Source organism: Hyperolius riggenbachi, chromosome 4 (genome assembly GCF_040937935.1).
Source record: "Hyperolius riggenbachi isolate aHypRig1 chromosome 4, aHypRig1.pri, whole genome shotgun sequence".
NCBI lineage: Eukaryota > Metazoa > Chordata > Amphibia > Anura > Hyperoliidae > Hyperolius > Hyperolius riggenbachi.
The window spans coordinates 430,588,228-430,613,538 of record NC_090649.1 but is presented as its reverse complement, the minus strand read 5'-3'; the positions used below and the strand labels follow the sequence as shown (position 1 = coordinate 430,613,538).

General features: G+C 46.1%; 1 long non-coding RNA gene across 1 annotated transcript; it reads right to left on the bottom strand.

Annotated features, from left to right (window-relative positions):
* Nucleotides 1-841: 841 nt before the first annotated feature.
* LOC137570921 (uncharacterized) lies at nt 842-24,874 on the bottom strand. The gene is made up of 4 exons (XR_011031237.1): nt 24,742-24,874; nt 10,931-11,177; nt 5,874-6,120; nt 842-1,063 (listed from the first exon to the last, which is right to left on the bottom strand). It is a non-coding gene; the product is annotated as an uncharacterized lncRNA (long non-coding RNA).
* Nucleotides 24,875-25,311: the final 437 nt, after the last annotated feature.

The following is a 25,311-nucleotide window of genomic DNA, read 5'->3' as shown; positions in this document are numbered from 1 at the left end:
TTCTCAGGGACACAAATGATTATAGTCGCAATGTAGTATACGAATGGGGGAGGTGGGAGTCCTTTTACAGGTCCCCCAAATCTATCTTGAAAAAGTTTACCCCTAAGAAAAATGTAAGCTTTAGTTCCTTAGACACTTCAGGTTCTATGTCAGATGTTTCTGAGGCCTCAGAGCCAAATCGTAGAGCTCTACAATCTACTATTTTTCCTAACATCCCTCATCAGACACAGGACCCTCCTTTACTCCAAACGTCAGGGGTTCCCATCCCCCAGTCATCCTATTACAAAACACAGAGAAAATCAAACAAAACCAAGAAACGAAAACAAAAAAGAAACGTGTTAGACGAGCAGGGTGTAAACATAGAAAACCGAAAAACCAGGTAGTTCCCGGTTTGGAGCCCATTACTTCCAATGTGGTTAATCTTTCTAGTTGCATCCTTTCCTCGGATCAAGTCAAATTACTGTCTAGAGGCTTATCCTTTGCTCCCTCCAATCATTTTGACTTGTTTAGGACTATCTTGGATTTAAATAGATTTGTGAGAAACCTGGTAGTGAATAAACACTTTTTTGAGGACCCTTCTGATATGGATGAACCCCCTGCACCAGTATCCTTGCCACGGAATCAAATTGAGGATGTTCCCTCCTTCCGTGACATTAGGAATCTTCTGGCTTTGCAGGCCTTAGATGATAAGGGTATAACAGGGGTGGATTTGAGTCAGGTTTCACCCATTAGGGCTTCCAATCCTACCTTTTATCCAGTCAATGCCAGGTCCCCGGAGGTAGATACCTTTCAGGACCTTATAGAGAGGGAGCTTACCGATTTGTCGAGGTCGTCCAGGGAACCGTCTGACCTCTCTGTCTCTGAGCGGCAGGCCTTGAACTCTCTTCGAGATAATTCTGATATTGTTATCCGCTCGGCAGACAAGGGGGGTGCTGTCGTTGTCCTGTATGCCGTCGACTATCGGTCAGAGGCTTTAAGACAGTTGGGTGATGCAGATGTGTATCGGCCTTTACTCCGAGATCCCACTCTGGATTTTCTTGTTGATCTTCGGGGGCTGCTGGAACTGGGACAAAATATGGGTGTCATTACCAAGAGTATGTTTGAATTTCTATGCCCTTCACATCCCATTGTTCCGGTTTTCCACCACCTCCCGAAGATACACAAGCCCGGCGCTCCCCCGCGGGGCCGCCCAATTGTGGCTGGCATTGGCTCCGTGGGGGAGCGCCTGGGTGAGTGGGTCGATTCACATCTGCAGCCCCTTGTCCTGAGGTTACCGGGTTACCTACAGGATACTCGACATGTCCTGTCTAGCTTTGCAGACTTTGTGTGGGAGGATCGGTTCCATTGGGTGACCTTGGATGTCGCCTCTCTGTACTCCTCCATCCCGCACAATCTTGCTTTGGAAGCTTTACATTTCCACCTTGAGAAATATTCCACTTTTGACACTTCCTTGGAATCTTTCCTCGGGGGGGGGCCGTGGAGTACCTCCTCACGCACAATTATTTTATGTTTGATTCGGGGTTCTACCTCCAGAGATGCGGAGCTTCCATGGGGGCCAAATTTTCCCCCTCCCTGGCCAATCTTTACATGGGCTGGTGGGAGGAGCTCCGCATCTTTGGGGATGAGAACCCCTTTGCCTCCCATATCATTTGGTATGGCAGGTTTATAGATTATTTGCTTTTGGTGTGGGGGGGTCCTCCCGGCCTCCTTGAGGATTTTCTGGCATATGTCAACTGCAATGAACTGAATCTTAGTTTTACGATTAGTCACCATGATACACATATTGATTATTTAGATTTTACTCTGACTGGAGACGCTGCGCTCCATCGAGTCTCTACTAAGACTTTTCGTAAACCTACAGCGGGTAACTCCATACTCCTTGCCAGTTCTTGTCATTCGAGACACACTATCAATGCCATTCCCACAGGAGAATTCACTCGGGCAGCTCGCAACTGTTCTAGCCCTGTGGAATTGCAACAGGAGTGTGACTTGGTTGAGAACAGATTGAGACAAAGAGGATATACTAACAAACATTTAGCCTGGGGACGTTCTAAAGGCACAGGGAGACCACGCAGCGAACTCTTAACCATTAGGAACCGGGGTGGGGACCGTGATGACAGGGTGACTTTTGTACTGCCTTGAATTTAATAAAATCACAAATATTGTGAGGAAATATCTTCCAGTGCTATATTCCAATTTCAAATTTAGAGCCATTTTGAAACAGGGTTGTCGCTTCTCTGCCAGACGGGCACGCACTCTGGGGTCCATTCTTTCCCCTAGCTGCTATCAATCTGCCCTCTCGTCCCGTAGCCCCACCTGGCTTGCTACGGTGGGGTCATACCCATATGGGTTTTCAACGTGCAATTACTGCCAGTGCCACAGGAAAGGTTCCTCCATTCTTTTTTTTGCGACTGGAAATAGTCTCCCCATTAACCTCCCCGGCGTTCTATTGAGATCGCCAGGGAGGCTGCGGGAGGGTTTTTTTTTAATTAAAAAAAAACTATTTCATGCAGCCAACTGAAAGTTGGCTGCATGAAAGCCCACTAGAGGGCGCTCCGGAGGCGTTCTTCCGATCGCCTCCGATCCGCAATGAGCGGCCTTCTTTGTTTTGCTTAGATCGTCGCCATAGCGACGAGCGGAGTGACGTCATAGACGTCAGCCGACGTCCTGACGTCAGCCGCCTCCGATCCAGCCCTTAGCGCTGGCCGGAACTTTTTGTTCTGGCTACGCTGGGCTCAGGCGGCTGGGGGGACCCTCTTTCGCCGCTGCTCGCGGCGGATCGCCGCAGAGCGGCGGCGATCAGGCAGCACACGCGGCTGGCAAAGTGCCGGCTGCGTGTGCTGCTTTTTATTTTTATTTGAAGAAAATCTGCTGCCACAAGACTGTTAACAAGCCAACCCCGCCATTGCCACATAACACCAATCCTTTGCTCACTCACCATACTTGCTACCTATAAAATTGAGAATTCCTATTCAAAATTGGCAAAATAAGTTCAGTTATAGATAAACCCCTTTATCTTATCTTTTGTGACTCTCTTGCAACTGGCAGAGTCCCAGTGGATTGGCGTACAGCCCACGTTTTCCCATTATTTAAGAAGGGCAGAAAATCAGATCCAGGAAATTATAGACCTGCAAGCTTAACAGTTGTATGCAGGAAGTAATGTGAAGCCCTTGCAGATCGAAGACCTCCGTGGTGAATGGAGGTAGTTATAGCTGCTGCCGCCGCCGCTGCTGTCACTTAGATAGATGCAAGTGGGGGAGCGCAGAGGGGAGAGCCCGAGGTGAGGGAGAGGGGGACTGTCCCCCCTCCCTGCTGATGTGTAAAGCTCTCCCCTCATGCTGCGACCCCTCCTACCCCCAAAACAGCCATGGGGGCAAGGGCTGCTTCCCCTATTGTTACGCCAGTGGATCTTTACCCATGTTCTACAAACCTAAATTACATAAATTACTGCACAAAAGTGGAGTAATGTTGCTGTACACAGACAACACACTGCAATATTACCGTTACTGCCAGCAGCATGTACCATAAGTTATGTTATTAGCTGTGTAACGTGTGTTACCGTAGCAACATTCACGCTACTCAAGTACCGTGGGTCGCACAATCTGGCTTCAGGAAATATCACAGCTGTGAAACAGCCCTCACCCAGATTTGCAATGATCTGCTCATTGCAAGAGACAAGGGTCAATGTTCCATCCTGATTTTGCTCGACCTCTCAGCGGCTTTTGACACAGTCGATCATGGAATCTTGCTCAACAGGCTACAAGAGTACTGTGGCATAGATGGCATTGTTGTCCAGTGGTTCAACTCCTTCCTGGCTGGCAGAACACAAAGGGTAGCCTTAGGGCCCTTCCTCTCCAACCCTGTACCACTAAAATACGGTGTACCTCAGGGCGCAATATTATCCCCTTTACTTTTCACCATATACATGCTGCCACTTGGAGAAATCATACAAAAACATGGCCTGACATATCATTGCTATGCTGATGACACCCAGCTATATTTGTCATTCAAACCTGGCATCACAGACCCTACTCCACAAATAAACTCATGCTTAGCTAAGCTCCAGGAGTGGATGAATATGAGTGGGCTAAAATTTAATGCTGACAAAACTGAGGTACTTGTTTTCGAGGGCCAGGGCTCAACAGCAAAGCAGCCCCAGTCTCAACCAACACCGCTAAGGATAGGGAGCTCAGACCTGAAAAACTCAGACTGTGTGCGCAGCCTGGGAGTACTGATTGATAGGAAATTAAGCTTCAGGAATCAAATCTCAGCTGTTGTGAAACATTCCTTCTTTCATCTAAGGAATATTGCAAAGATTAAACACCTAATTCCTTCAGAGGATCTTCCAACCCTAGTCCATGCCTTCGTCCCATCAAGGTTACACTACTGCAACGCCCTCTACACAGGCCTGCATAAGAAAGACTTACGCCGCCTGCAATTAGTACAGAATGCCGCCGCAAGGCTGTTAACGAGCCAACCCCGCCATTGCCACATAACACCAACCCTGAGCTCACTCCACTGGCTACCGATAAAATGGAGAATTCTGTTTAAGATTGGCTTACTGACATTCAAATCCTTGCACAATCTGGGCCCTGGATACCTGAAGGACTTGTTGCAACTGCATCACACCCCCCACAATCTTAGATCAAAAGGACGCAACACCATGGTCACCCCCAGAGTCCACCTCAAAACCTTTGGAGACAGAGCCTTTTGTCATTCTGCCCCTACACTTTGGAACCCTGCTGCCACACCCAATCAGGACAGCTCCATCCCTGGAAGCATTTAAGTCTAAACTGAAAACCTACCTCTTTAGTCTGGCATTCATGAACATCTGACTATCTGACTATCTCCTCTGTAACACAACCCAGCCTGCAACCCTGTATTAATCTGAGACACAACTATGCGCTTTGAGACAGATCTCAAGCTGCAGATAGATAAAACCAACCAGGATCTCAAGAGGTTCGACTCTTTGAGCCTCTATGATGATCTAAATTCTAAACTAAAAAATAATATCAATAAACTTGAAACTATCATCATGGAGCCCAAACGTGTCAAATTTCTCAGGGACACAAATGATTATAGTCGCAATGTAGTATACGAATGGGGGAGGTGGGAGTCCTTTTACAGGTCCCCCAAATCTATCTTGAAAAAGTTTACCCCTAAGAAAAATGTAAGCTTTAGTTCCTTAGACACTTCAGGTTCTATGTCAGATGTTTCTGAGGCCTCAGAGCCAAATCGTAGAGCTCTACAATCTACTATTTTTCCTAACATCCCTCATCAGACACAGGACCCTCCTTTACTCCAAACGTCAGGGGTTCCCATCCCCCAGTCATCCTATTACAAAACACAGAGAAAATCAAACAAAACCAAGAAACGAAAACAAAAAAGAAACGTGTTAGACGAGCAGGGTGTAAACATAGAAAACCGAAAAACCAGGTAGTTCCCGGTTTGGAGCCCATTACTTCCAATGTGGTTAATCTTTCTAGTTGCATCCTTTCCTCGGATCAAGTCAAATTACTGTCTAGAGGCTTATCCTTTGCTCCCTCCAATCATTTTGACTTGTTTAGGACTATCTTGGATTTAAATAGATTTGTGAGAAACCTGGTAGTGAATAAACACTTTTTTGAGGACCCTTCTGATATGGATGAACCCCCTGCACCAGTATCCTTGCCACGGAATCAAATTGAGGATGTTCCCTCCTTCCGTGACATTAGGAATCTTCTGGCTTTGCAGGCCTTAGATGATAAGGGTATAACAGGGGTGGATTTGAGTCAGGTTTCACCCATTAGGGCTTCCAATCCTACCTTTTATCCAGTCAATGCCAGGTCCCCGGAGGTAGATACCTTTCAGGACCTTATAGAGAGGGAGCTTACCGATTTGTCGAGGTCGTCCAGGGCACCGTCTGACCTCTCTGTCTCTGAGCGGCAGGCCTTGAACTCTCTTCGAGATAATTCTGATATTGTTATCCGCTCGGCAGACAAGGGGGGTGCTGTCGTTGTCCTGTATGCCGTCGACTATCGGTCAGAGGCTTTAAGACAGTTGGGTGATGCAGATGTGTATCGGCCTTTACTCCGAGATCCCACTCTGGATTTTCTTGTTGATCTTCGGGGGCTGCTGGAACTGGGACAAAATATGGGTGTCATTACCAAGAGTATGTTTGAATTTCTATGCCCTTCACATCCCATTGTTCCGGTTTTCCACCACCTCCCGAAGATACACAAGCCCGGCGCTCCCCCGCGGGGCCGCCCAATTGTGGCTGGCATTGGCTCCGTGGGGGAGCGCCTGGGTGAGTGGGTCGATTCACATCTGCAGCCCCTTGTCCTGAGGTTACCGGGTTACCTACAGGATACTCGACATGTCCTGTCTAGCTTTGCAGACTTTGTGTGGGAGGATCGGTTCCATTGGGTGACCTTGGATGTCGCCTCTCTGTACTCCTCCATCCCGCACAATCTTGCTTTGGAAGCTTTACATTTCCACCTTGAGAAATATTCCACTTTTGACACTTCCTTGGAATCTTTCCTCGGGGGGGGCCGTGGAGTACCTCCTCACGCACAATTATTTTATGTTTGATTCGGGGTTCTACCTCCAGAGATGCGGAGCTTCCATGGGGGCCAAATTTTCCCCCTCCCTGGCCAATCTTTACATGGGCTGGTGGGAGGAGCTCCGCATCTTTGGGGATGAGAACCCCTTTGCCTCCCATATCATTTGGTATGGCAGGTTTATAGATTATTTGCTTTTGGTGTGGGGGGGTCCTCCCGGCCTCCTTGAGGATTTTCTGGCATATGTCAACTGCAATGAACTGAATCTTAGTTTTACGATTAGTCACCATGATACACATATTGATTATTTAGATTTTACTCTGACTGGAGACGCTGCGCTCCATCGAGTCTCTACTAAGACTTTTCGTAAACCTACAGCGGGTAACTCCATACTCCTTGCCAGTTCTTGTCATTCGAGACACACTATCAATGCCATTCCCACAGGAGAATTCACTCGGGCAGCTCGCAACTGTTCTAGCCCTGTGGAATTGCAACAGGAGTGTGACTTGGTTGAGAACAGATTGAGACAAAGAGGATATACTAACAAACAGTTAGCCTGGGGACGTTCTAAAGGCACAGGGAGACCACGCAGCGAACTCTTAACCATTAGGAACCGGGGTGGGGACCGTGATGACAGGGTGACTTTTGTACAGCCTTGAATTTAATAAAATCACAAATATTGTGAGGAAATATCTTCCAGTGCTATATTCCAATTTCAAATTTAGAGCCATTTTGAAACAGGGTTGTCGCTTCTCTGCCAGACGGGCACGCACTCTGGGGTCCATTCTTTCCCCTAGCTGCTATCAATCTGCCCTCTCGTCCCGTAGCCCCACCTGGCTTGCTACGGTGGGGTCATACCCATATGGGTTTTCAACGTGCAATTACTGCCAGTGCCACAGGAAAGGTTCCTCTATTCTTTTTTTTGCGACTGGAAATAGTCTCCCCATTAACCTCCCCGGCGTTCTATTGAGATCGCCAGGGAGGCTGCGGGAGGGTTTTTTTTTAATTAAAAAAAAACTATTTCATGCAGCCAACTGAAAGTTGGCTGCATGAAAGCCCACTAGAGGGCGCTCCGGAGGCGTTCTTCCGATCGCCTCCGATCCGCAATGAGCGGCCTTCTTTGTTTTGCTTAGATCGTCGCCATAGCGACGAGCGGAGTGACGTCATAGACGTCAGCCGACGTCCTGACGTCAGCCGCCTCCGATCCAGCCCTTAGCGCTGGCCGGAACTTTTTGTTCTGGCTACGCTGGGCTCAGGCGGCTGGGGGGACCCTCTTTCGCCGCTGCTCGCGGCGGATCGCCGCAGAGCGGCGGCGATCAGGCAGCACACGCGGCTGGCAAAGTGCCGGCTGCGTGTGCTGCTTTTTATTTTTATTTGAAGAAAATCTGCTGCCACAAGACTGTTAACAAGCCAACCCCGCCATTGCCACATAACACCAATCCTTTGCTCACTCACCATACTTGCTACCTATAAAATTGAGAATTCCTATTCAAAATTGGCAAAATAAGTTCAGTTATAGATAAACCCCTTTATCTTATCTTTTGTGACTCTCTTGCAACTGGCAGAGTCCCAGTGGATTGGCGTACAGCCCACGTTTTCCCATTATTTAAGAAGGGCAGAAAATCAGATCCAGGAAATTATAGACCTGCAAGCTTAACAGTTGTATGCAGGAAGTAATGTGAAGCCCTTGCAGATCGAAGACCTCCGTGGTGAATGGAGGTAGTTATAGCTGCTGCCGCCGCCGCTGCTGTCACTTAGATAGATGCAAGTGGGGGAGCGCAGAGGGGAGAGCCCGAGGTGAGGGAGAGGGGGACTGTCCCCCCTCCCTGCTGATGTGTAAAGCTCTCCCCTCATGCTGCGACCCCTCCTACCCCCCAAAACAGCCATGGGGGCAAGGGCTGCTTCCCCTATTGTTACGCCAGTGGATCTTTACCCATGTTCTACAAACCTAAATTACATAAATTACTGCACAAAAGTGGAGTAATGTTGCTGTACACAGACAACACACTGCAATATTACCGTTACTGCCAGCAGCATGTACCATAAGTTATGTTATTAGCTGTGTAACGTGTGTTACCGTAGCAACATTCACGCTACTCAAGTACCGTGGGTCGCACAATCTGGCTTCAGGAAATATCACAGCTGTGAAACAGCCCTCACCCAGATTTGCAATGATCTGCTCATTGCAAGAGACAAGGGTCAATGTTCCATCCTGATTTTGCTCGACCTCTCAGCGGCTTTTGACACAGTCGATCATGGAATCTTGCTCAACAGGCTACAAGAGTACTGTGGCATAGATGGCATTGTTGTCCAGTGGTTCAACTCCTTCCTGGCTGGCAGAACACAAAGGGTAGCCTTAGGGCCCTTCCTCTCCAACCCTGTACCACTAAAATACGGTGTACCTCAGGGCGCAATATTATCCCCTTTACTTTTCACCATATACATGCTGCCACTTGGAGAAATCATACAAAAACATGGCCTGACATATCATTGCTATGCTGATGACACCCAGCTATATTTGTCATTCAAACCTGGCATCACAGACCCTACTCCACAAATAAACTCATGCTTAGCTAAGCTCCAGGAGTGGATGAATATGAGTGGGCTAAAATTTAATGCTGACAAAACTGAGGTACTTGTTTTCGAGGGCCAGGGCTCAACAGCAAAGCAGCCCCAGTCTCAACCAACACCGCTAAGGATAGGGAGCTCAGACCTGAAAAACTCAGACTGTGTGCGCAGCCTGGGAGTACTGATTGATAGGAAATTAAGCTTCAGGAATCAAATCTCAGCTGTTGTGAAACATTCCTTCTTTCATCTAAGGAATATTGCAAAGATTAAACACCTAATTCCTTCAGAGGATCTTCCAACCCTAGTCCATGCCTTCGTCCCATCAAGGTTACACTACTGCAACGCCCTCTACACAGGCCTGCATAAGAAAGACTTACGCCGCCTGCAATTAGTACAGAATGCCGCCGCAAGGCTGTTAACGAGCCAACCCCGCCATTGCCACATAACACCAACCCTGAGCTCACTCCACTGGCTACCGATAAAATGGAGAATTCTGTTTAAGATTGGCTTACTGACATTCAAATCCTTGCACAATCTGGGCCCTGGATAACTGAAGGACTTGTTGCAACTGCATCACACCCCCCACAATCTTAGATCAAAAGGACGCAACACCATGGTCACCCCCAGAGTCCACCTCAAAACCTTTGGAGACAGAGCCTTTTGTCATTCTGCCCCTACACTTTGGAACCCTGCTGCCACACCCAATCAGGACAGCTCCATCCCTGGAAGCATTTAAGTCTAAACTGAAAACCTACCTCTTTAGTCTGGCATTCATGAACATCTGACTATCTGACTATCTCCTCTGTAACACAACCCAGCCTGCAACCCTGTATTAATCTGAGACACAACTATGCGCTTTGAGACAGATCTCAAGCTGCAGATAGATAAAACCAACCAGGATCTCAAGAGGTTCGACTCTTTGAGCCTCTATGATGATCTAAATTCTAAACTAAAAAATAATATCAATAAACTTGAAACTATCATCATGGAGCCCAAACGTGTCAAATTTCTCAGGGACACAAATGATTATAGTCGCAATGTAGTATACGAATGGGGGAGGTGGGAGTCCTTTTACAGGTCCCCCAAATCTATCTTGAAAAAGTTTACCCCTAAGAAAAATGTAAGCTTTAGTTCCTTAGACACTTCAGGTTCTATGTCAGATGTTTCTGAGGCCTCAGAGCCAAATCGTAGAGCTCTACAATCTACTATTTTTCCTAACATCCCTCATCAGACACAGGACCCTCCTTTACTCCAAACGTCAGGGGTTCCCATCCCCCAGTCATCCTATTACAAAACACAGAGAAAATCAAACAAAACCAAGAAACGAAAACAAAAAAGAAACGTGTTAGACGAGCAGGGTGTAAACATAGAAAACCGAAAAACCAGGTAGTTCCCGGTTTGGAGCCCATTACTTCCAATGTGGTTAATCTTTCTAGTTGCATCCTTTCCTCGGATCAAGTCAAATTACTGTCTAGAGGCTTATCCTTTGCTCCCTCCAATCATTTTGACTTGTTTAGGACTATCTTGGATTTAAATAGATTTGTGAGAAACCTGGTAGTGAATAAACACTTTTTTGAGGACCCTTCTGATATGGATGAACCCCCTGCACCAGTATCCTTGCCACGGAATCAAATTGAGGATGTTCCCTCCTTCCGTGACATTAGGAATCTTCTGGCTTTGCAGGCCTTAGATGATAAGGGTATAACAGGGGTGGATTTGAGTCAGGTTTCACCCATTAGGGCTTCCAATCCTACCTTTTATCCAGTCAATGCCAGGTCCCCGGAGGTAGATACCTTTCAGGACCTTATAGAGAGGGAGCTTACCGATTTGTCGAGGTCGTCCAGGGCACCGTCTGACCTCTCTGTCTCTGAGCGGCAGGCCTTGAACTCTCTTCGAGATAATTCTGATATTGTTATCCGCTCGGCAGACAAGGGGGGTGCTGTCGTTGTCCTGTATGCCGTCGACTATCGGTCAGAGGCTTTAAGACAGTTGGGTGATGCAGATGTGTATCGGCCTTTACTCCGAGATCCCACTCTGGATTTTCTTGTTGATCTTCGGGGGCTGCTGGAACTGGGACAAAATATGGGTGTCATTACCAAGAGTATGTTTGAATTTCTATGCCCTTCACATCCCATTGTTCCGGTTTTCCACCACCTCCCGAAGATACACAAGCCCGGCGCTCCCCCGCGGGGCCGCCCAATTGTGGCTGGCATTGGCTCCGTGGGGGAGCGCCTGGGTGAGTGGGTCGATTCACATCTGCAGCCCCTTGTCCTGAGGTTACCGGGTTACCTACAGGATACTCGACATGTCCTGTCTAGCTTTGCAGACTTTGTGTGGGAGGATCGGTTCCATTGGGTGACCTTGGATGTCGCCTCTCTGTACTCCTCCATCCCGCACAATCTTGCTTTGGAAGCTTTACATTTCCACCTTGAGAAATATTCCACTTTTGACACTTCCTTGGAATCTTTCCTCGGGGGGGGGGGGGCCGTGGAGTACCTCCTCACGCACAATTATTTTATGTTTGATTCGGGGTTCTACCTCCAGAGATGCGGAGCTTCCATGGGGGCCAAATTTTCCCCCTCCCTGGCCAATCTTTACATGGGCTGGTGGGAGGAGCTCCGCATCTTTGGGGATGAGAACCCCTTTGCCTCCCATATCATTTGGTATGGCAGGTTTATAGATTATTTGCTTTTGGTGTGGGGGGGTCCTCCCGGCCTCCTTGAGGATTTTCTAGGATATGTCAACTGCAATGAACTGAATCTTAGTTTTACGATTAGTCACCATGATACACATATTGATTATTTAGATTTTACTCTGACTGGAGACGCTGCGCTCCATCGAGTCTCTACTAAGACTTTTCGTAAACCTACAGCGGGTAACTCCATACTCCTTGCCAGTTCTTGTCATTCGAGACACACTATCAATGCCATTCCCACAGGAGAATTCACTCGGGCAGCTCGCAACTGTTCTAGCCCTGTGGAATTGCAACAGGAGTGTGACTTGGTTGAGAACAGATTGAGACAAAGAGGATATACTAACAAACAGTTAGCCTGGGGACGTTCTAAAGGCACAGGGAGACCACGCAGCGAACTCTTAACCATTAGGAACCGGGGTGGGGACCGTGATGACAGGGTGACTTTTGTACAGCCTTGAATTTAATAAAATCACAAATATTGTGAGGAAATATCTTCCAGTGCTATATTCCAATTTCAAATTTAGAGCCATTTTGAAACAGGGTTGTCGCTTCTCTGCCAGACGGGCACGCACTCTGGGGTCCATTCTTTCCCCTAGCTGCTATCAATCTGCCCTCTCGTCCCGTAGCCCCACCTGGCTTGCTACGGTGGGGTCATACCCATATGGGTTTTCAACGTGCAATTACTGCCAGTGCCACAGGAAAGGTTCCTCCATTCTTTTTTTTGCGACTGGAAATAGTCTCCCCATTAACCTCCCCGGCGTTCTATTGAGATCGCCAGGGAGGCTGCGGGAGGGTTTTTTTTTAATTAAAAAAAAACTATTTCATGCAGCCAACTGAAAGTTGGCTGCATGAAAGCCCACTAGAGGGCGCTCCGGAGGCGTTCTTCCGATCGCCTCCGATCCGCAATGAGCGGCCTTCTTTGTTTTGCTTAGATCGTCGCCATAGCGACGAGCGGAGTGACGTCATAGACGTCAGCCGACGTCCTGACGTCAGCCGCCTCCGATCCAGCCCTTAGCGCTGGCCGGAACTTTTTGTTCTGGCTACGCTGGGCTCAGGCGGCTGGGGGGACCCTCTTTCGCCGCTGCTCGCGGCGGATCGCCACAGAGCGGCGGCGATCAGGCAGCACACGCGGCTGGCAAAGTGCCGGCTGCGTGTGCTGCTTTTTATTTGAAGAAAATCGGCCCAGCAGGGCCTGAGCGGCAGCCTCCGGCGGTGATGGACGAGCTGAGCTCGTCCATACCGCTCAGGAGGTTAAACAATATGTTAACTGCGACACGAGGTGCGTTATTTATGTTATTTCTTGCACCTCTTGTCGCTTACAATACGTGGGATGCACTACTCGCAATTTGAGAGCTCGCATTGCGGAACACTACTGTGGCACCAATTGGAAAACCTTTAAAAAGTCGGCAGTTTCTAAGCACTTTGAAAATGTCCACGGGCGCAACCTTTCTTCTTTATCTTTCCAAGGGGTAGAACATATAGTCAGTCCCAAAAGAGGTGGGGACATCCATGAATTGCCTCTAAGGCGAGAAGTCTATTGGATCCACACTTTGGACACTCGTACTCCTAAGGGTCTTAACACACGCTGGGATTTAAACCTAGTCTACGATTGTTGAATTTGTGTGTTTGCCCTTTTCTCTGGGGCTCCCCCTTCCCCCCCCCCCTCCTCTCTTTTCTACATATACAACTGGTCTATTTATACTTATACATATTCCTATCCCTCTCCCCCCCTTACCCCATTTTTTCTCTCCTATGCGAAATAGGCCATTATATATGATCTTCAGGTTCCAGTGATTTTTCTAGTGGTAACTTTTTACATTACTTTTTAGTTTTTAGTTTTCTTCAATGTCTGCTATTAACTATAATTGGTTATATTTACATATTACATTGCATCTGTATTTACAACGACTCCGTTTTTTTAAACTAAATTATACATTTTTTATTATGTACATATTTGTAATGTTCCCTTTAAGGCGAGGGCTGGTTGAGGTATAGGGTGGAACCTTTTCTCCCCCCACCTACATAAAGCCCTCCCCTTGCAGGTTCACCTCTAACTATGACTAAGGGCAGATTGTAAGCCCGACACGCGTCAGTTGAACCTTGTGATTTTATTGCATTCTGCCATGTGGAATTGTTGAATAAAGAATACCAGCGTTTTCTACCACTGCTTGGTTTGCGGATCCTTCTGTACATACCTATGCACTTTGAGTCCTATGGGAGAAAAGCGCTTTACAAATGTTATTGTATTGTATTGTATTGTAATAGCATAACTCGTGGTACATGCTGCCGATAGTAATGGTAATATTGCTGTGCACCGTGTGTGCATGTTAATATTACCGCAACTTTGTGAATCAACCGCATTGTCACCTAGCTAGCATTGCTGGCCAGAGCTTCAGACTGTATTGTCTGTGTCATGGGGGCCGCCATCTTGCTTACAGCAAATTCTGGCAATGACATTGCCTGCATTTAGCCTCCTGAGCGTTACGCTGCTCAGGAGGTTTTGTTACTTTTTGCCCGATAGTTAACTAATTGTTCCAAATGACTGTGTAGCATATAGCTAGCACTAGGCTAGCTAGTAAAGGTGTTGGGCACCCTCCGATTGCCGCCGCTCCCCCGTTTATACATTACTCAGCCTGGATCCAGCGATCGGCGCAGCCTCCCTGGACAGCTCCGGTATTCACTATGGGGAGGATCGCAAATGACGTCATGCGCAACCCGATCCTCCCCATAGAGAGGCCGAAGCTGTGCGGAGAGGCTGCGCAATCGCTGGATCTACAGGGGGTAATGTATAAACGGGGGGATCGCAGGGGAGCGTCGGGTGCCCGACACTTTTACTAGATAGCCTAGTGCTAGCTAAAGGATTTACAGTCATTTGGAACAATTATTTAATTATGAGGGACTCCTGGGGCCACAGAGCGGTATGCCCGACACAGTGTCGGCCATACCGCTAAGGAGGTTAACTCTCTTTTTCTGACTCTATACAGTTATCTTCTGCCTCTATGTTTCTCTGAGATGGAATGTTTCCCATGTTAAAGCAACAGATGGGAGAGCAGGAGTATAATTACACAATCATGGGACTCCCAGCAAAACCTTGATGGGCCGCCTCTACTGTGGTGACTGCTGGAGGGTCATATAACAAGTGCAATACCAAATATCCCCCTTCCCTACCATAACACGTGCTGCTACCATTCCTTGCTCCCCCTGCTTCCATAACAACTACTGCCACCATTCCCCCTGCCTTTCTAACAAGTGGTGCCAAAACTTCACCTTTCCCATTTCTCCTTGAAAAGTGCTTACACCATTCTGCCTTCCTCAGCCTCCATAATAAGTGCTGCCACCATTTCCTGTTTCCACTGCCACAACAAGTGCTGCCAACACTCCTCCTTCAAATGCTGCAATTACCCATCAAATGCTGCAATTACCCATCAAATGCTGCAATTATTTCCCCTAACCTCCATAACAAGTGTTTTCACCATTCTCTTCCCCAGATTTATAACAAGTGCTGACACCATTCTCCTCCCCCTGCCCCCATAACAAATGCTGCAACCACTCCCCCTTTCTGCCTCCATAACAAGGGCTGTCACCATTCCCTCCCTTCCTTGCCTCAATAACAAGTTCTGCCATTACCCCCTCTTTTCCTCGCCTCCATAACAAGTGCTGCCACCTTTTCCCCGCCTCTATAACAACCATTAACCCTTCCCCTTCCCTCAACCTCCATAACAAGTGCTGCCAATATTCTCTTCCTCCTTCCCCATAACAAGTACTGCCACCATTTCCCCTTCCCACTGCCTCCATAACAAGTGTTGCCACCATTAACCCTTCCTCCACCTCCATAACAAGTGTTGCCACCATTAACCCTTCCCTCGCCTCCATAACAAGTGTTGCCACCATTAAAGCAGACCCAAACCAAACATTTTTTAATTCAAAATATTTAGTTGAACCACTCTGACACATACAAATATAAATAAACACTCTTTCAAAGCTATTATCATTTCAGAGCATGCTTTTCACCATTCTCTTTGCATAACCAGGGTTATACAGGTGGCAGCCAATAGCAATTCCTCCTTTGCCAGACACCTCCTACTCCACTAGTTTGCTGGATTCTGTCCTGGCAATATGAAAGGAAGGGAGGGGTTCCTCCAATAAATGTAAAATATTTTATATTTGTCATCATGCAGCTGAAAAAACGCTACTATTTATTATTATAATTTAGAAAATAGATTTTATTTCTGAAATCTTGTATTTTTAATTTGGGTCCACTTTAAACCTTCCCCGCCTCCATAACAAGTGCTACCAATATTTTCTTATAATCCCCATAACAAGTACCGCCACCACCCTCCCTTCCTGCCTCCATAAAATTCCTGCCACCATTCCCCCTTCCTGCCTCCATAACAAGTGCTGCCACCATTTTCTACCTTCTTCCCCATAGCAAAGCAAGTGCTGCCATCATTCCCCCTTCCTGCCTATATAAAAGTGTTGCTTTTCAATTTTGAGAAAACTTCTGCCTTTTTTTGTGTGAAAAATCAATATTTTAATGTAATAATTCGAGAAAAGCACAAAAACGCAGAAAACAATATTTTTTAGCACAAAATTATTTTACGCAAAAAATCTAATCATACTGCGAAAATTTGCGAAAACAGGGAAAATAACAAAACTTGTTTTCCATGGCATTTTCGTTCGAAATTCGAATTTAACATTATTTTTGCGTAAATGTATGTGAAGAGAATATTGGCATTTTCGCTCATTACTGATGCAGAAAAGTCTCAGGCTCCGTCCAACAGGAATTAGGAAGCAAGCAGGAACAGATTACACTGGGTGGCCCTGCCAACTACACCACTGTGTACAGGAACATTTGCACAGCATATGGGCCAAACCTGTCCAGTTCCAGATGAGACATTCCACAGAAGATTGTAGAGAATAGAACATCCTTTTCAAGAGGAATAGCGAAGTTCTGACCAATCCAGCAGACATCTTGGCAGTAGACAAGGACCAGAAAACACCAATGGTGATAGATGTAGAGATGCTAAGTGAAAGCAACATTATGAAGGCTTATTACAAGCTGGAGACGTACTCTGGACTGAAAGAGGAACCAAAATTATGTGGGATTCTCTTTCTATTTAGTCTTAGGAGCTTAAATTGCGGGTAATAGAATATGTTGGCAGTTTATGAATCTTTGAGGGTACGTTTCCACTTGAGCGGCGCGATTTGCTCGCGGAAACCGCGTCAACGAATCCACATGCGGTTGCGGATTCGTTGAAGTTTCCATGCGAATTTTCACGCGGAATCGCCCGCGGTTTTAACGACGCGATTTTAACCATGTCAATACCGGCGAGCATTGACATGGATTTTTAGACGAAATCGCACGCAGAAACGCCGGGAAAACTGCAAGACTAAAGAGCTTGCGGTTTTCCTATTTAGTTACATTACCGACGATTTGCGTGCGGGTGTGCGGCGTGCGAATTCTGACGGCTCTGCTGTGCAGATTTTTTCTGCATAACGAGCCGCACAGAATTCTTGACAAGTGGAAACGGCGCCATCCACTTGTATTGGTTGAGCGAATCTGCATGCAGGAAACGCATGCAGATTCGCTCGAGTGGAAAAGAGGAGCAAAGTGACTCCAATGGTGTTAGGTACATTCCTAAGGTAGAAGAGGAAAGTGTCACCAACAGATCACAGGAATCCCAACAGTCTGCTAGGTCCAGAGGAGTTAGGGCTGGTTCATACTACAAGCACTCTTCTAAGCACCAGTGATTTGATAAGCGCTTGCTAATGTAATGCTGTTTGTGACTTTTAAAAAATCACATTGCTCAAGTGAGAACACTCTCATAGCATTACATTAGCAAGTGCTTTTCAAATCACTGAAGCTTATAAAAGGGCTCATAGGGTGAACCAGCCCTTAAGACCCCTGACCACTACGTGATTTTTCAGATGACCAGGGATTTTTTTGAGTGACGAATGATCGTTTCTCTGATCTTGCGAATGAAGTTTGGTGACCGGCCGCCACAAGGACTGGCACGGCGGATCGGATCTTTAAGATCCTCGATGAGGCCCGCACAAAGTACTTTCGATCGATTGAACTCTTGTTCGCGCCTATCATGTTATGTCGCATATCCCCACCAGCAGGAAGATGGATCAGGGAACGCTTGTCATGGTTGGACATCACTGGGATCCATCTCCCTGACTCGTGAGGTGTGTATTCAGCTTTAGGGTCTTTTTCCACTGCAAAACGCATGCGTTTGCGTTTTTGACCAATTTTGATGTGCGTTTTTTGTGTGTTTTTTATGCGTTTGCGTTTTTCTGATTGGCAAGTGTTGTCTTCATTTTTGAAAATAGATACTAGTGGTTAAATCAATACAAAGCGCAAACGCATTTCTATGCTTTTTTCATGCGTTCATGCGTAAAAATCGGAACGCAGAAGTGGAATAGGCCAAGATTCCTATTTTAAACAGGCTGCACTTAAGAATAAACAAACACATGCGTTTTGTGTTTTTTAGCAAAAACGCAGCTAGTGGAAAAGGGCCCTTAGTGCTGGTAACAGCTAAGATACAGAACCCCCAAGCTCTAAGGTAGAGGGCATAAGAATGAGGAAGACATATTGGTGAGAAGGAAGTTTTTTCTTTATAGCGTACTGTTTTCTTATCTCTGTGTTGGAGTTTCTTAGTTTAAAGAGAACCCGAGGTGGGGTTCTGACAATGCTAGCTGCACACAGAGGCTGGGTCTGCCTATACAGCCCAGCCTCTGTTGCTATCCCAATCCCCCCTAAGCCCCCCCTGCGCTCTGCTATCCCCCATAAATCCCAGCCACGCTGTCGCAGCGGGCTGTGTTTACCTCTATAGTGTCAGTCTGCTGCTCCCTCCGCCTCCTGCATAGCTCCGGTCCCCGCCCGCGTCCCTTCCCTCCCCGCTGATTGGAGGGAAGGGACGCGGCCGGGGACCGGAGCTATGCAGGAGGCGGAGGGAGCAGCAGACTGACAGTACAGATGTAAACACAACCCGCACAGCGCGGCTGTAATTTATGGGGGATAGCAGAGCGCAGGGGGAACTTAGGGGGGATCTGGATAGCAACAGAGGCTGGGTTGTATAGGCAGACCCAGCCTCTTTGTGTAGATAGCATTGTCAGAACCCCGTCTCGGTTCTCTTTAAAGGGAATCTGAAGTGAAAATAATAAATTGTGTAGAACAGCTAAAAAATAAAACATTAATAGCAAAGAAACAAGTCATATATTGTTTTCCAGTGCAGGAAGAGTTAAGAAACCTGCAGGTGTTATCTATGCACTATAGCTTCTCTGAACTCCATGGCCAAATTGGTAGCAGAATTCTGAAGCATTATACATCAAAGAAACAGTGACAGACAGCTTCAGATAAGATTCCTTTTCAAATCAAATCAAAGATAGCTTTATTGACATGACCAAGATTCATACAGGTATTGCCAAAGCAAGGGGAAATAGGGGACACGGGAGGGGGTGAGGTAGGGGGACAATGGCTAAGTAGTCTGTGGACATTTTTAGGTTTACAGTTCCGTTATGCTCCTCTCAGTCTGTGGCATGCTGTGACATAATGTGCAGCGATTGTCACTGTGGATTCCTCTTCTCCCAGTAAGATATATGTTTTTCTCTCATCTTCTAATGTGAGAAAGTCTGGGAATAGTTCCATCAGTTTCTTAAAGTAAGTGTCCCTGGTTGCAGTATATTTAGGGCAGTGCAGCAGGAAGTGGTTTTCATCCTCAAGGGTCTTCTGCTCACAGTGTTTGCATAGTCTCTCCTCCCTGGGTTTGTATGTCTGTTTTTTTCTATGTAATATAAGGCACTGCCTATAGTATCCATTCAATATATTTACTCATTTTACTCTTCTACTACATAGATTTGGTAAGATTGAATGAAAAAGATTGGATCATCAGTGGCCACTTTAAGACAGAGCAAACTGCAAATATGACAGAATGATATAATGCTATAAAAACGCTATATACTTGAAAATAAAGATATGAGACTAATGTATTTGCTACCAATGTTCTATTCCTTATCCATACTACACATACAATTTGTGATATCATACATTTTTTCTCGCTTCAGTGTCACTTTAGGTATTGCAAAATCTGCTTCAGTGTAACAGAAATACTAATTCACCCAAAGCTTCCAGTTGCTAAATACAGATGCCCTTTTGGTGACTTTTTAAACACTTAGAACCCATTATGATTTTTTGAATGGCTTTCTTCTTTTCAACTCACTGCATGCTGCCATTCTAAATTTGCTTTTTACAAAATTATTAGAATGCAGTGCAAGCCGTGGTTGGTAGAAACGAAGGTTGAATTTCATGTAGTGGCATTAATCAGCGGTTTATAAATAAGTTCCCTTACGTAGGATATTGCTGTACTGCTGTGATTAGTTCTCACTCTCTGTGCTCACTTCTGGGAAAAGCAGAGACCTGTATGTCCAGTCACTGCCCAACATTCAGGTTATACTTCAAGGACTATTTAAAGAGAACCTGAACTGAAAATAAAAAGTCAAAATAACCATACACAGGTCATACTTACCTCCTGTGTACTCCTCAATCTCTTTCTTCTCTCCTGCGTTCCATTTGTCCACTGTGATCAATGGAATTCTTCGTCCTCCATTTTAAAAATGGCCATTACCCCATAACAGCTTCCAGGTCAGCACACTGTTAAACTGTAATATCCCCCACTTGAGCCATAGGGAAACATGGACATTACCTTGCACATTCAGTTGTAACTGACAGCTGCTGATATACAGTATAACTGATACCAACTGGTATATTTCAGTTGTGACAAAATATTGTTAGAACTGGAAGGGATCTCTGTAAGAAGAAAATGGTGAGCTTCTGAGAGGAACGGACGGTGAGGTAAGTATGTAATGTTCATTTTCAGCTACATCATGTGTTTATTTTAAATAATTTTACTTCAGGTTCCCGTTAAAGACCATGGACCAAACATTCGTTTAGGTGAGGAAGGTGAAGCCTTAAAGTTTACAAGAGACAAGATAATATAAAAGTTTTATACACACCTGGGGCTTCCTCCTGCCCTATGCGCACGGATCTCTCCCACGCCGCCATTCTCAACCTTCTCTGGTGCCGGGCCCTGTATTTTTGTCCAGTTGCGGTCAGTCTGCCGGAGAGATACGCAGAGAGCGCACTTCTCTTGCACAGACTGGTGCGACTGGCCAAAGTTACGAGACCCGGTACCGGAGCTGGAGAAGGCTGAGGATGGTGGCACAGGAGCGATCCATGCGTATAGGGCTGGAGGAAGCCCCAGGTATATATAAAACTTTTATTTTATCTCAGCTCTGGTTTCCTTAAAAAGGGAATCCAAGGTGGGGATATTTCCCCCAAAAAGATGCTACCCGATCTGTGGGGCTGGCCGGATAAGGTAGCCGCAATAACAGCCGCTCTGCGATGCTCCTGTGGCTAGATAACAGCCACTTTCACTTTCCTTGACCCATGGGGTCACGACCCTGGAAGCGCTGCTCTGGGTATCACACACACAAAGCAGCATGCAGGGGGGCAGGAGAGGAGCGTGGGAGGGACAGCTGCCCAATGGCAGCTTGGGAAGGTGCGTTAGGAACAGCCCCAATTGGCGTTTTGTAGGAGATCTTCTCCAGCTAGGGATGCCCCTACCCCTCAAGATTGACGACAATCTGAATGTCAGCAATTTAGGGGGGGGGGGGGGGGTCACAGCATGGCACAGAGGGGGGAGGGGGGCAGAGACTGACAAATCTGACAGGTTTTGGTTTAGTCCATCTTCTGACAGGGTCTCATGTTTTTTTTGTTTTTTTTTATTCAAAAGCACTTAATAAACAGCAGGTTTAACAGCTTTAAAGAGAACCTGAGGTGTGTTTTAAAGAATGTTATCTGCATACAGAGGCTGGATCTGCCTATACAGCCCAGCCTCTGTTGCTATCCCAAACCCCACTAAGGTCCCCCTGCACTCTGCAATCCCTCATAAATCACAGCCATGCTGTGAGGCTCTGTTTACATCTGTAGTGTCAGTCTCAGCTGCTCTCCCGCCTCCTGCATAGCTCCAGTCCCTGCCCCTGTCCATTCCCTCCAATCAGCAGGGAGGGAAGGGATGCAGGCGGGGACTGGAGTTCTGCAGGAGGCGGGGAGAGCAGCAGACTGACAGTACAGAGATAAACACAGCCAGCTCTGACAAGCTGTTTGTCAGCAGCGTAGCTGTGATTTATGAGGGATTGCAGAGTGCAGGGGGGACCTTAGTGGGGTTTGGGATAGCAACAGAGGCTGGGCTGTATAGGCAGATCCAGCCTCTGTATGCAGATAATATTCTTCAAACCCACCTCGGGTTCTCTTTAAAGAGACTCTGTAACAAATTTTTCAGCCTTAGTTCTTCTATCCTATAAGTTCCTATGCCTGTTCTAATCTGCTCTGGCTTACTGCAGTCTTTCCTAACTGCACTGTCTCTGTAATAAATCAATGTATCTTTCCTCTGTCCTGTTTGTCAGGCTAATGCTGGGAATACACGATGCGTTTTTGCGTTCGTTTTTGCCATCGTTTTCGCTTTCGATCGATTCTACTCTCGATTCACTGCTCGATTCTCCTCTCGATTCCTTATCTTTTCTTATCAATTACATTCACTTGAATGAGGAGAATCGAAACGAAAGTAGAATCGACCAGATCCAACAGGTTGGAATTTATCTATCGAACCCATCTATCTAAAGTAAAAACTTAACGTGTATTCCCAGCATAAAGCTTGATTGTGTGGAATGTGCAGGGCTGCTTGTGATTGGTAGAAGCGATACACACCCTCTGCAGGCCCCCTGCATACTCTGAATGACTCACACTCTATGCTTAGCTGAGCCTATTAGAAGCTGGTTAGTTTGTTTGTAAACACTGCCTAAAACTGTTAATTACAAGCCAGGATTGCAGCAGAGAGTGGCAGAAACAGCACAGAGGGGCACAGGAGAAAATAATGAATAGAATGGTATGCTTTTTATTGTAAGAATATTAGAGTACAGATTCTCTTTAAAACAATCCAGAGCATTGAGAGGATTGAGATGATTTCTTTTTGAAGATGTGGTAAACTGCAAACTAGAAACTAGACAGTTACAACAATTCTAACAATGATAGTTTCTATAATTCTTTTATTTTCTATAATTCAATGTACATTTGGACTGTTTCTTGAAAGGGAAAATGAAATTCAGAACGGCTATAAAAATTTAAATTGTCTTTGCTAGAATAGCTAGCATTTGTGAGTGGTTTTGTTTGACGGCAATTCTATCACTTTCAAGAACAGAAACGATTGACACAATGATTGAAAAATTGTCTTTTTGCCTTTGTGTGTGCGTGGCCAGCATAATACATTCTGATTCAATGACCTCCAACAAATCTACACATCAGGTGTTCTGACTTGTTTGGCTGCAGGCTTGAGCCTGAAACAAGACTATCGCCAAGCAGCCAAACAATAGTGGCTGGATAATGTAATAGTTAAACCTGATTCAAGTAAAATTATTCAAAATAAACACATGATGTACCTGTAAATGAATATCACATACTTCCCTCGCTGTCAGTTCTTCTCAGAAGCTCACCATTTTCTTCTTACAACAATTCCTTGCAGTTCTGACAAGATTTTGTCAATACTGAAATATATCAGTTGCCATCAGTTATATATCAATGGCTGTCTGATGAGCCAGGTAACGTTTATGTCCATGTTTCCCTATGGCTCAAGTGGGCGATATGCCAGTTTAAAGAGAAGCAGAGATGTTCGGGGGTAAAGCTTTTATACATACCTGGGGCTTCCTCCAGCCCCATAAGCCTGGATCGCTCCTCCGCTGCCTGTATCCGCTGGTACTGGGTCCCGTACTTTCGGCCAGTCGGCGGAAGCACGCGGACAATTTTCCGCATCACAGGGGCTCCCTCCATATCCTTACGCGTAGGTCTCCACACTACGCAGCCGCATGCGTAAGTGTATGGAGGGAGCCCCTGTGTATGCGGAAAAATGGTCGTGTCCGCCGGACCCGGTACCGGCGATAGAGGAAGCGGAGGACGGCGGCGTGGGAGCGATCCAGGCTTATGGGGCTGGACGAAGCCCCTGGTATGTATAAAAGCAAAACAAGAAGAAAAACATAGATTCAAAATCGCAAATTGGAATCGCATGTAAAATCGAGTCAAAATTGCGAATCAGAATCGCATGTAAAGTGCAGGAGCCCTAACAGTGTGCAGACCTGGAAGCTGTTACGGGGTCACCATTATTTTCAAACTGGAGGACAGAGAATTACACCGATCACAGCAGACTAGCAGGACACGGGAGAGGACAAAGAGATTGATGAGTAGACTACTCAGGAGGTAAGTATGGCGTGTGTACGTTTATTTTGACTTTTAATTTTCAGTTCAGGTTTGCTTTAAAGCGGACCCGAACACTTAAAAAAAAAGAGTTTTACTTACCTGGGGCTTCTGCCAGCCCCTTCCAGCCGCTGTGTGCCTACGACGTTACCAAAGGATCCTCCAGTCCTCCGCTACGGCTCCGTTTTTTCACCGCCAACTTACAAGTCAACGGCTACTGTGCCTGCGCGAACCTGGCCGCATGCACCCCTGCTGGGAGAGGCTTTCTCGTACAGGGCGCCAGTGGAAGCCCCAGGTATTTATTTATTTATTTATTTTAACCATACAGGTTTCCTTAAGGGCTCTGCCTCTGACACAAAGTGTTGAATCTTAGCTCTTCGTGTTCAGTATGTTTAAAATGTGACAGCAATATGGCAACTTCCATTTTACCCCCACTTCATGTTCTCTTTAAAAAGCTATAATATCATTTTAAAACATTACTATGATTTAGTCAGGTTGGAATGTGGTCTTACTGATTCCTCCAAAATGAGAAATTTAATGAAAAGTCCACTTTAACTAAGATTTTTTTGGGAAAGCTATCATCCCTTTTCTAATAGACAAATTGTTATATTGCAGCTTGTGGAGAAAGATGTTACCTTGCTCTTTTCTGATTGATGTGTAAAGTGGTTAACCTTTAAATCTTGCCAGTCCAGGAGCTTTAGTGCTTTAACAAATGGATTATTTTGAAGAGTTCTCTGATAGACAGCTTCAGTTGCAGGAGTCCCCGGACTGTCTTTTGTCACCATGACAACCCTCTGTATAGTGGCAATTTCCGCTTACCATCTCCAGAGAAGACTATTGATTTTGTATTGATAAAAGACCACAGGAGGTCGAAACATGGAAACCCCAAATTGCCTAGCAACCAGGTTAATGCTGGAAGCTGTTCCACCACTACTGACAGGCTTAATATAGTAGTGTATATGAGTGGGCTATGCATGAACCAGACATAATCACATCTCTCTAATGGTGGCCATACATGGTACAATTTTTTCATCCAATCTTGCCAATTCTATGTAGTATAAGGGTACATTAAGTAAAGATACTGAAAGGATAATTTAGGCAGTTCCCTTATATTACATAGAAATGGTAAGATTGGATGAAAAAATTGTATCATGTATGGCCACCATTAGAATGGTTATAACTGATGAACTGTTTAAAGTGGACCT